The sequence below is a fragment of the Chrysochloris asiatica genome, unplaced genomic scaffold, assembly GCF_000296735.1.
Source record: "Chrysochloris asiatica unplaced genomic scaffold, ChrAsi1.0 scaffold00063, whole genome shotgun sequence".
In the NCBI taxonomy this organism is placed as follows: Eukaryota; Metazoa; Chordata; class Mammalia; order Afrosoricida; family Chrysochloridae; genus Chrysochloris; species Chrysochloris asiatica.
Window position 1 is genome coordinate 2,445,290 of NW_006408581.1, and position 12,523 is coordinate 2,457,812.

Here is a 12,523-nt window from a genome sequence, read left to right on the forward strand (position 1 = left end):
TTTAGATATCCCTTTTGTCGAGGAAACAATCTAACTCACACCTTGAGTTTGTTGTTGTTGTTGTCAGGTGCCATTGAGTAGGAACCTACTCATAGTGACCCCATGCACAGCAGAACGAAACAATGTCCGATCCTGGGCCAACCTCACTACCGCTGCCACCCTTGAGTCCAGCAATGATGCTACCTGGCCAATCCATCTCGTTAGGGGTCTTCCTCTTTTTCTCTGACTCTCCACCTTACCCAGCATGACATCCTTCTCCAGCGACTGTTTCCTCCGGACAATATGTCCAAAGTATGAGAGACGAACCTTAGCCATCCTGGCCTCCAAGGAGCACTCTGGCTGCACTTCTTCCAAAACAGATCTATTGGTGCTTTTGGCAGTCCATGGCACTTTCAGTATTCTCCTCCAACACCACAATTCAAAGGCATCAATTCTTCTACGATCTTCCTTATTCACTGTCCAGCTTTCGCATCCACATGAGGCTATTGAAAACACCATGGCCTGGGTCAGGCGCACCTTAGTCCTCAAGCTGACATCTCTGCTCTTCAATACTTTAAAAAGTTCCTGTGCAACAGATTTGCCCAATGCAATACGTCATCTGATCTCTTGACTGCTGCTTCTATGAGTGTTGATAGTTGATCCAAGAAGAATGAAGTCCTTGACAACTTCAATCTTATCTCCATTGATAAGATTGTTGTTTATTGGTCCAGTGGTGAGGATTTTTGTTTTCTTGACATTGAGATGCAATACATATTGGAGGCTGTGCTCTTTGATCTTCATAAGTAAATGTTTCAAGTCCTCTTCACTTTCAGCGATCAAGGTTGTATCATCTGCATATCGCAGGTTGTTAATGAGTCTTCCTCCAATCCTGATGTCACGTTTTTCTTCATAGAACCCAGCTTCTTGTATTATTTGCTCAGCATATAGGTTGAATAAGTATGGCGAAAGAATACAATCCTGTCTCACACCTTTCCCAGTTTTAAAGCATTCAGTGTTCCCATGTTCTGTTCGAACAATTGCTTCTTGGTCTAGGTACAGATTTCTTAGAAGTACAATTAAGTGTTCTGGAATACTCATACTTCTCAATGTTGTCCATAGCTTGTCATGATCCACACAATCGAAAGCCTTTGCGTAGTCAATAAAGCACAGGTAAACATCCTTCTGATATTCTCTGATTTCAGCCAAGATCCATCGGACATCAGCAATGATATCTCTCGTTCCACGGCCTCTTCTGAATCCAGCTTGAACCTCTGGAAGTTCTCTGTCAATGTATGATTGTAGCCGTTTCTGTATTACCTTTAGCAAAACTTTACTCGCTTGAGATATCAAAGAGATTGTCCAATGATTTGTGTTTAGCTAGTGACAATTGTGTGCTGTCGAGTATGAACCAATTCATAGTGGCTCTGTAAAGGGTTTCCAAGGCTATACATCCTTACAGGAGCAGAAAGCCTCATCTTTTTCTCACAAAACAGCTGGTATATGTGAGCTTCTGACAGTGCAGTTAGTGCCCACTCTAATCTACTACTCTACCAGGTTGCTGCCCCTTTATATAGTGCTCTAGAAATTTCAGTGGGTCTTTTATTCTGATAAACTTGGGGAGTAGAGTCAAATAAATCCTCTTAACCATCATTTAGAACACAAGATTTAACTGGATTTGATTATTTGAAAGCCAGGATACAATGTCTGTCTTTTAATTTATCAAGTGACTCAAACACCAGCCAGTCCTTGAAATTGTAGGAGACACATGTAAAGGTCTCTAAGTAGTCTTACATCTTGAAGCCCCTTATTTAAAGCAAAATAAAAGTTGAGACTCAAAGAATGCCAACATATCTCTAATTTCCCTGGGAATATATTACATGGAACCATCTGAGAGATGGAACTAGAAGAGATTGCTTTGCTTTTCTAGATCTTGCAAGTTTTCTGTCTTTGACAGGATGAACTTTTATGACTTACCTGTACAGAGTCGCTATGGGTCGGAACCGACTCGACGGCACTTAACAACAACAACATGACTCATTATAGCAGGAAATATTTGGATTCTCCTTCTCTGATAGGTTTTTGTTTAAACAGGTCTGTTTTTCACAGGTTTTTAAGTATTTTCTAGTAAACTAATTGATAGAGTATCTAAGATGTCACCAATCTATGCAGGCAAATCTGAGGTCATATGAGGATTCTCTGAAACCAAGAAGCAAAGAAATTGCATACAAGTCAGAAATCTACATTGCCAAAGCCTTGATTTGAACTTTTACCCTTTAGACTTCGTTCTTTAAACCATAAAGAAATTATGAAAATTGACTACTACATATTAGCTTTAGAAAACTGCCAATTCTTGAATGTTAACATTTTCACAATCTTTTAAAACTATCTCATAAATATTACATTAAAATTATGCTATTAAATTTAACCTTCAAAACATTTTGTGCTGTTTTTATTATGAGTAATTTTCCCATAAATATTTATGTACAAGTCTTACATATGCAAGAGAACTTGGTAGGCCATTTGAAATATTTAACATTTAAGCAACTTATAGACAACCAGTTCCCATCAGTAAGAATGTTTGTTTGTTGTTGCTGTTGTTAAGTGCTGTCAAGTTGCTTCCAAGTCACAACAATCCTGCATAGGGTTTCTGAAGAGCGGCTGGTGAGCTTGTACCCCTGACCTTGAGTTCAGCGTTTATCCTACAATGCCACACTAGGATTTCTTGTTTATTAAGTGCTGTCAAGTCAGTTTCAACTCATAGTAACTTTATATGTAACAAAACAAGATGTCTCCTCCTTTTGTAGCCTCCTCAAATAGGTGCTATGTTTGAGCCTATTGTTACAAGTCACTGGGTCAATCCATTTCATTGATCCTTTGCATCCTCCTAATCAGTGCTAAAGTTTGAGCCACTTTTTGCTATTGTTGCAACCACTGTATCAATCAATCTCACTGAAACTGTTCTTTTTTTTTTTTTTTTACTGACTCTGCTTTACCAAGCATGATGTCCTTCTCCAGGGATTAATACCTCTTGATATGTCACCCTCCGCAACCCACCCCCCCAAGTAGAGCATTCCTATGTAATCTTTTGTAACTTGAAATGACATAAAGTGAAGTAATTACCATATTAATTTATATATGAAACAATTTTTTTTTAATTTCCAGAAGGAAAAGTACCAAATTTTACCAATAACAAATGCAGCCTAAAATAACCACATTATGTAGTCTTGATCAGCATAGTTCAAAGCAACTTGATGCTTAGTGTAGTTCTGAATGAGGAGGTAGGCGAAATAATTTTCACTGCTCAGGGTGTGCACAATTTCAACAGATCCGTATTGGAAGAAGTGCAGCCAGAGTGTTTGTTCCTTGGAGGCCAGGATGGCCAAACTTTATCTCTCATACTTAGGACATATTGTCAGGAGAGACCAGTCACTGGAGAGGGATATCATGTTTGGTAAGGTGGAGGTTCAAAGAAAAAGAGGAAGACCCCCAGCATGATGGATTGGCAAAATGTCAGCACCAATGGGCTCGAGGAGTCCCGTTCTGGCTCTGTGGGTTAATGTGCTGGACTGCAAAACCTTCTGAACTGCAAGGTCGGTGGTTCAAGCTCACCAGCTGCTCCTTGGAAACACTATACAGGGTCGCTATGGTTTGGAACCGACTCAACAGCACTTAACAACAACAACAACAACAACAATAATGGTCTCAAGCGTGGCAACAATTATGATGTTAGGCCATGACTGGGCAGTGTTTCGTTCTATTGTGCATAGGGTCGCTATGAGTCAGTATTGAATTGATGACACCTAATAACAAAATTTACTGAAACGGTTGAACTTTGACAAATTCATTTTTGGTATAGTGGCTCTGTGTATTCCATATATATATATATATATATATATTTTTTTTTTTTTTTTTTTTTTTTTTTTTGCCACATTCAGTATATTTATTGAACTGTCTAGTAGAAAATGTACACATCTTCCTCCCCTGCTTTAAGTTAGTGTGACGATTTTCCAATACAAATAATTTCCCAACATAAACGACTTAAAGAGAAGCTTGGTTAGGAATGAAATGGAACAGCCAGAAAACAAACAAAGAAACAAATAAAACACGTTTGCTCAGCTTCGTATTATCCGAAGGCCCTGGATGGAAGATTCTAGGGTCTTGAAATCCCAAATTGTCTTGGCGCCATCGATGTCGGTAGTGCAGAATTTACAGCAATTTAGCTTGTCCACCTCATAGAAAGACACTTAAGTGATGCTGTTCTGTCTCCAAGGCTGTGTTGCAGTCCTCAGTGGTGGCCTGCTTGTCCATGTTACAGAAGCGCTCCATGGCCGACATGTTGTGCTGGATGCTCTGTTTGGGAATGTCGAGTTTGGAGACGAAGGTAAAGTAGCCACAGTCGTTGTAGTTAAAGAGCACCGGGCAGCAGTCATGACCAGCAGCCACGACACTGTTCTTTGAGACAAACGATACACTCAGGAGAGGAAGGAACTCGGTCTTCGGAGTTAAAACCTGCACACTCTTTGAGGCATCGGCAATGAACACGGTGCTGTCGTGGCTGACCCAGGCCAGGCGACCTCCTGCTGACGGAGAAGCTGACCCCATGCACCCAGCCACCACTGCCACTACCACCAAACTGTGACATCAGCTGACCAAAAGGCATCTTGCTGCCCCACGGTGTACTGGCTGGCTTCTCATCCACTTCTTTAATGTAGGCAGAAAACACCCTGCATTTGAAGTCACATGAACCTGCTGCCAACAAAACGCTGTTGGAATGCCAGACCAAGCTGAGAATTGTGGAGTGCATCGTCTTCTTAATGTACTTGCTTACCCACCAGCCGTTTTCAGACAGAGATGAGCCGTGCTCCACTTCCCACGGCAAATTTGTTCTCCAAGGGAGACCACTTCACAAAAGTGGCTGCCTGGTTAAATCTCAGGACCACTAGGGTGGGCTTCCACACACCATCTTTTTGACTCCAGACATGCGCGTTGCGGTCTGCCCCTCAAGTGACGATGCGGTCGCTCTTGGGGGCCCAGTCGATACCTGTGATATGTCCGTTGTGTTCCTTGTGTTCATGAACTTTCACCCACTGGCTCCCATTCTTCTTATAAATGTGGACTTCGTGATTATTGGGGCTAAGGGCGATCTGGGTTCGATCCCTGTTCCAGACATGACAGGTGCTTGGCTCTAGTAAAAACTGATGCAGAGACATTATTCTTAGTATTCTCAAAGGATGGAAAGCTGGGGTTGGGGCAGTTCGCTTCGGCTCCGAGCGGAGGATTCGATTTGCAGACTCTGGTCTGTCGACATGAACAGGCTCAGGCGGGCTCTGGCCTCCTATCTTTTGATACTTCCTGCACTATTAAATATTTTTCCATAAAATCCTTCAGTATTAAAACTCAAGACTTGACTGTTCTTCAAAATTTTCAGTTTGAGAAATGCTGAATTTTTTTCTTTCTTGATTTTTTAATTCCAGGTCTTTGCACCTTCCTTTATAATATTTAACTTTGTCTTTTCGATTGTCCTTTAAATTTTCATGCTCAGCTATTTTATTTAATCAATGTTTCCATTACTTTAGCTATTCTACATTTGAGATCAAAATCTCTTCTAACATTCACTTTGGTCTTTTCTTTCTTTCCTGTCCTTTTAATGACTTTTTTGCCTTCTTCTCGTAAGATGTTCTTGATGTCATCCCGCATCTCCTCTGGCCATTAATGTTCTGTCCATGAAATTTGTTCCTGTAATGGCCTGTAGATTCAGGTTAGATACATTTAAAGTCATATTTTGGCTCCTGGACTTGTTTTCATTTTCTTCAGCTTCAGGATAAACTTGCAGATGAGCAATTGATGATCTGTTTCACAGACTGCCCCTTGCCATGATTTGGCTAATCATACTGAGTTTCTCCATTCTCTCTTCACACAAAGTTAATTCTATTCCTGTGTATTCCATCTGACAATGTCTATATGCATTTCTTACTGTTGTTATTAAGTACCAAATCATAGTGATTCTGTACAGTTTTTCTGAAGAGTGACTGGTGGGCTTCAATTGTCAATCATGTGGTTAGTGGTCTTATGTAATTAGTCATCATTTATGTCGTTGAAAAAAATGTATTTATAATGAAGCAGTTATTGTTCTTGCAAAATTCCATCTTGTGATATATAGTGTCATTTTTGTCACCAAGGCCATATTTTCAATGACTGATACCTCTTCTTTGTTTTCAACATTCACATTCTAATCTCCAGTAAGAGAGTAAAATATTACTTTATATGTAACAGAACAAAATGTTGCCTGGTCCTGCAGCCTTCTTACATAGTTGCTGTGTTTGAACCTATTGCTGCAGTTACTGAGTCAATCATTTTGATTGAGGGTTTTCCTCTTTTGGCTGACTTTCTACTTTACTAAGCCTGATGTTCTTCTCCAGGGATTGGTCCCTCTTGATAAAAGTCTCTTTTCCCCATCTGAAAATATATTCACTATTAGACAATAAAACATCTTGAATACATGTTTAATAAATTTCATACAATAAATTGGTAGAATTCTTCAATTTTTCATCATTAACTTTGGTAGTTGGTGCATAAATTTGAATAATAGTTATATTGGCTGGTGTCTGTTTTAGACATTAAGATATTATTTTATCACAGACATCATTGTAATCATGATAGCTCTTGAAATGTTCTTTTTGGTGATGAATGTGACATCATTACTCTTCAATTTATCATTCCCAGCATGGCATAGTAAACCATATGATTGGCAAACTCAATATGGTCTACATTTGTCCATTTCAACCTCACTAATGCCTAAGATATTTATATTTGTGTTCCATTTCACTTTCGGCTACTTCCAATTCTCCTAGATTTGTACTTTGTACATCACATATTCTGATTATTAACAGAGGTTTGCAGCTGTTTCTTCTTATTTTCAGTCATGTCCCATAAGAAAATGATGGTCCCTAAAAGTTTGCTCCATCTATGTTTTAAAGGACCAGTAGGCTAATGCTTTGGACTGCAAAGTCAGTTTGAACAACAAGATTGTCAGTTCAAGCTCTCCAGTCATGCCTCAGAAACCCTATACAGGGTTTCTATGGGTCAGAATCAACTGAATTGCCATTGCTCCCTTAAAATGTTGACTACTGGTTGTTAGTTAATGGAAGAGATGGGACATGTGGTGACTGCTATTGGGCATAACATTTCTTTTGGGGATGGTAACATTTTTTTTTTTTAAATTACATTACAGTTATAGGTACACAGTTTCATAAATATATTTAAATAATTGAAATGCTCACCTTAATGGAGGAACTTTATGTTATAAAAATATCTCAACACTGGAAAACATTTTAATTGGCAAAACTGCAAACATTTATAATCCTGAACTTTACATTTTTATAAATCATCAAATCAAATTAAGGAACACAAAATTTTCAAAATCAAACAGATTGATATTTTATTTTCTGTTTATAAAAATTCTTGAATTTAAAGTATTATTGTACTTTCATCGAGAAACACTATAAAGCTTATATAGTTTTTCATAAGAGAAAAGCAACCGTTAAAGTTGTGCATTTTAAAATGTCTATTTTTGTCACTAATGATAAATTTTTAATTGCCAATCCTGATTACACTGATCATCTGATAGAATAAATCTCATTCAATGTGGGTAAATCATTTCTAAGCTAGAGAGAGGAGGGATGGAAAAGCATATATTTTGCAAAGATAAAATCTCCACACAATTTGGAAAATATGCTTAGAAATGGGGTGGGGGGTATTGGTGACACAGTAAATAAATGATAGATTCTTAAAAGCATAATTTTTTTCAGGTGTAGAAAACAGAAATATACATATTCAGAAATGTAGCTGAGGATATGAATTAGGTTTTTAAACTATTCTTTGACAGATGTGAATAAAGAATGGAATTCCTTTTTAATTATCCCTGGAAGATGAACTGTGTGTAAGGCTCAGTGTCTAAGCTCTGATGTTTGCCAATGCATTTTCTTTAAATAGTTAGGTATCTAGCAGATTACAAAGGATATGAAAAATAAACACTTATATCGTGCATTTCATAAAGCTCTAACAATCCAAGCATGATCTCATGAGTTTGTCAACCCTGGTATAAATTTTCAAATCAGCCTGTAAAAAAAAAAAAAAATAGGAATTTATTTAACAACATTTAAGTTCATTTTTATAAACTTTCCTCAAAGATTTTTTTTAAGAATTAATCAACTGGAGTTAACTCTGAATTACATGCTCACAATATTATATTTTAAGTCACAGTTAGCCAGTAACACTCTGAAGGAAGAACTGTACATGTATTTCATGAAGATTTATACAAAGGGCTGATCTGAAACCTAAGAGATGCTGATAGAAAATTCACCTGGCTTCTAAATGAGGTAATATACTTCTTGAAATTATTTATTATCAATGTATTTCAGTTGTGAGAAATGGTGCAAGAGTTTGGAACCCACAAGCATCTGGATAGAAATATGAAGATAATCTGACCTTGCATATGATGAGTTACTTACCACTGCTCTTGGGTATTCCATCTGCTTATGAGTAAACAGCATGATATTGCCAACAGGGGGAGCTACAGACAGAAGATAAATGAAATAAGTTTAGTTTAGGAATGTAATTTAGCTGAACTGACAATATATTATACCTTAATGGCCCCTCAGAGTGAATTTAATTGATGATCTAACTTAGACATTCTCTTAGAGTATCTTTGTATTGGATTGGATGCAAACTGTGTACTTTAGTTTGTTTCCCTGCTGTTAATAGAGCCAATGCCATATGGAGAAGTTATCTGTTAATATATTACTGGATTTTTCCCATTGTTGCTGCTTCTTTGAAAAACTCAAAAAGTTTCTGATAAGTCAAGAGGAAAAAAAAACAAAGCTAACACTTATTTCAATAAGATCAAAGAAGGCTTTGTAGATAAATATCACTGACACATTAAATGTACTTTCAATTTCATTTTTAAACAGATGAGGTTAAAATACAGTGTGTTCCTATAACAAATTTAATAAGGTTCCTATAGCAAACTTGAACTGACTCCACGGCACATAACCACCATAACAAACTTAATATTTTTTTCATTTTGGGTGGTCATTTAGCACTCACACATAAAACATAAAATATTTCAAGAATAAATACATTTATAATAAGACAATTATAACTTGCTTGCATTCTTGGTTACTAGTTTAACTTTAAAAACTAAAGGCAGATAAAAATAATTAAATGCTTATAATTTAGAATAAAGATATATATTGTATTTCTGATGTACCAGAGAGTATGGACTTTTAACATTGTTTGGGCATTTAGTATTATGACAATTTATAGCAATACGATAAAAATGTAATACAATTCCCCAAGTGAAGCTCATTGTAGACATTTGATGATGTTTTAGACAGTAAGTGTTTTTGCTTTTATATAACATTTATTCATTTCCCCATAGTTTAATATTTTGCATATTCTATGTATTGAGCATTAAGTTAGGTATAAGAAAAATAATAAATCAGAACTGTCCTCTGCCTTTGGAGTGTATATAGCTAATTAAGAAGAGACAGTTATTTACTATGTGACTGCAATAAAAATACCATATCTAGGAATTATGAGTAGGAGAGAAAATAAAGGAAATGTCAAGGCTGCTTCTTTTGTGGGGAAAGAGAATTAGGAATTAGCATGTTGATTTTTGTTGATTTAATAGGATCTGTTGTGATCCACCTGAAATCGATTCAATTAAACACATATAAGACACATGGCACATTGAGGTCTTCTACTTGCTAAGAATAAAAAAGGCCATGCCATTAAGGAAGTCACACAAGTTTAACGGCACTCACAGAAGCTAAGTCAATATGCTTAAAAACCAAACATGTCTTTCTTCTTACTTTGAAGATTCACAGTCATTGTCTCCAACATGTAATTCCTGTACACCCATGCCATTCTCTTCTGCACAGTTCAAGTCATTTAATAATAATACCCAGCCTAATCAACACCTCTAGTCTCCTTCCGTTTCCATTCCAATTAGCATTCAAACTGCCTCCAAATGAATTGTTAGAAGCACAACTCTGCATTTATTATGTCTTTCCAGTCTCAAATATGTTTAAAGATTCACCATCACTTTTGACATGTAGGTAAAAAGTTAATCTACTTTTTAAAAAATACTCCACACTACTTTTCTAATCTGTGTCTCATTACTCCCTGATATCATTCAATAGTCTATTCAAAGGGAATTGCATATCATTTCCTATAATTACCTGTACTTTCCAGATTCCCTGCTCAGTTTTCTGTTGTCCTTCAATTTGGAATTGAATCCTCCATGCAGAAAGACTATTTCTCCTTGTTGGATCTATGAAGCTTTCCTCAATAAACTTATCTGCATATGTCAGTTCATGTTCTCAATATTGTATAACATCAGACTAGGTCCAGAGTGTGGAGTATCTTTTAAAAAGTAGATGATTTGAAGCCTGTGTGGTGTGTTATATGGAGTCCTGATAACACAGTGGATTAATCATGGGGCTGCTAACCACAGGGTTAGAGTTCACCAGGCACTCCATGGGAGGAAGATGAGACTTTCTACTGCTGTAATTATCTACAGCATTAGAAACTCTATATATAGGGTCACTAAAAGTTGGAGTCAACGCCACAGCATAGTACCACCCCACTACCATGGTGTATTACAGAAAGCATTAGAGTTTGATCAGTGAGGTTCAATTATCACTGACACTCTAACATATGTGATTTTATCTAAATCCTCTGTTGTCAGTCTTAGCCAGCTCAGGCGGAAATAATTTGAGAAATAAATATAATAATTTTAGCATATTTTGAAAAATGTTACTAAGAGATGAGAGATAGGCTTAAATTTTAATCTTTAGTTCTCATCTTCGGCATAAACACAGGATCCTATTTGGGTTCATTTTCTATTACCATTGCTGTTGTTTGTGCCATCAAGTCAATTCAAACATATTCAATCTGTAATGGGTTTCCAAGAGTCAACATTGTGGTTAACAGCCCAGTGCTTATCCTACAGTGCCATACACATGTCAGGTTTAAAGCAAGGCAAATTCAAAGAACTGGATTCTATATTGAATACTCATTTGAAATAATTTGTTTATATAAGGAATAAATGATTGAATTTGTAGATTAATTTCAATGATATATCATATTGTGTGCAGCTCTTGGAATACATATAAAAATATTTTAAAAACTGCCTACATATGTTTTGGGAGCACTGGTGGAGCTGTACTATAGGCGTTGAACTGCTAACCATCAGGTCAGTAATTCAAACCTACCAGCCACTCCTTGGGAGAAAGATGAGGCTTTCTGCTTCTGTAAAGATTACAGTTTTGGAAACTCTATTTCAGAGGATCATCCAATTCACAGGCACTATAAGACCCCAAAAGTCATTTGTCCTATCCCTCCCAAAGCAAACAAATTTCCAGCCATCACACTGTTGATGGTAAGTGCCATCGAGTCGATTCCGACCCTTAGTGACTCTGTATAGGGTTTCCAAGGAGCAGCTGGTGAACGTGAACCATTGACCTTGTCGTTCAAATGACTTTGCATGAGGGGTGAGTTAATTAAATGACCAAATACAATAGGCTGATTTTTAAGTTGTAATTTTGTATGACCTATGAATGATGGTTTAAATTTTTGCAGAAAAAAGGTTCTCCATGGCATCAGCAATGGTCTATGAATCAAATGGTTAGCAGTTCAAGCCCACCAACTGCTCCCTGGATACCCTGTATAGGGTTGCTCTGAGTTGGAATGACTTTACAGCACTTAACAACAATAACATCACCCCTGCTATATAGGGTCACTATGAGTCATATAAATGGAGAAAAGATTGAAGTTGTCAAAGACTTTGCTTTGTACTCCCATCAACCATGGGAGTAACAATCAAGAAATCAGATGACGTATCGCATTAGGCAAATCTGCTGCACAAGAACTCTTTAAAGTGCTGAAGATCAAAGATGTTAGTTTGTGGATGAAGGTGCATCTGACCTAAGCCATGGTATTTTCAATAGCCTCATATGCATGTGAAAGTTGGAGAGTGAATGAGGAAGACCACAGAAGAATTGATGAATTTAAATAATAGTGTTGGAATAGAATATTAAAAGTACTATGGACTGCCAAAAGAACAAACATATCTGTATTGAAGAAGTAGAGCCAGAATGCTCTTTGGAAGCCAGACTTTTTCTTTCATACATCAGGCAAATTATCAGGAGGGGCCTGTTCCTAGAGAAGAATATCATGTTTGGTAAAGTGGAGGGTCGGAGAAAAAGAGGAAAACCCCAAAGGAGATTGGCATAAGCGGCAGTAGCAATGGACTCAATTGTGAAGTTGGTGCAGTACCAGGTAGTGTTTCGTTCTGTTGTGCTGAAGGTCACTACAAGTTAATAACGACTCATTGGCATCAAACATGAGTCAGAAATAGACTCCATAGTGCATAAAAACAACAACACGTTTTAAATTATTTTAAGCACCTGTGATTTTGTGAGTAACAGTATGCTCCTCATATTAAAAATCAGTATTATGAGTTTAAATTTTTCAGGCAAAA

At 37.1% G+C, this 12,523-nt stretch overlaps 1 pseudogene; it reads right to left on the reverse strand.

The window, feature by feature from the left end:
* Positions 1–4,091: 4,091 nt before the first annotated feature.
* On the reverse strand, positions 4,092–5,255 carry LOC102839097 (annotated as a pseudogene).
* Positions 5,256–12,523: the final 7,268 nt, after the last annotated feature.